Here is a 945-nt window from a genome sequence, read left to right on the forward strand (position 1 = left end):
TTTTGAAATTTTGTTAGCAAGATAAAACCTCAACTATTTAAACATTTTAAAAAACTAATTTATGGAAAGATATTTCCTTCAATTCATATTACTTCTTTAACCATTTAGAGGCTTTTAACGTTCCAACTTCTCTCTCAAGAATGACCACAAAATTGCACATTTAGGGACTACTGAAAATTTAAGTTCTCATAGAATTTCTTCATTTATGTTGTTCTCCCTCTCCCTCTCCATCCATAAATATTTAATTCATTATAAGCTAACCTCAAAGCAAATATACACATTTTTGTCTACAATTCAAAATATTGTAGTTGTAAATCATGGGCTATGTTTCTCTTTAAGTTTATTATTCACCACTCCTTACTTTCAAATAGTTATCTACTTACCATGGTCAAATATTTAATCTGCTATAGTTCAGAGATATATACAATAATATTTATTCACTTTATTAACTCCAATTGACTCAATTAAACTTCTCCTTTTATCTGGATTATTCATCATCATCTTCATATCACACAATTACTCAACTATATATTATAAATGACCAAATATGCATTGGTTTTGCTCGCTCAATCTACATCTAAAATGATTAGGCATCATGCTTGAATCACTCAACTTGTTAGGTCATACTTTTCAATATCTTACAAAAAATTTACTATATTATATCAAAATATTAATCAAACAACACTATTCAAACTATCTAGAGAGTTGATGAGACTTTTTCTTTGCAAATGGCTTTAACTTCCATCATGTATAATAAAAATTCTATCTTACCCTTTAAATTTTCAAAGAGAACCTAATTCAACAACTTAACAATAAATATCAACATAAATTTAAAACAAAAATTATATATTAAGTATATAAATATAAAAATTAGAGGTACTTACATATACACCACATAATTCTTATATGTTTATAGATTTAACATGTCAATTTTCATATTTACCT

The sequence above is a fragment of the Phalaenopsis equestris genome, unplaced genomic scaffold (assembly GCF_001263595.1).
Source record: "Phalaenopsis equestris unplaced genomic scaffold, ASM126359v1 Scaffold000221, whole genome shotgun sequence".
NCBI lineage: Eukaryota > Viridiplantae > Streptophyta > Magnoliopsida > Asparagales > Orchidaceae > Phalaenopsis > Phalaenopsis equestris.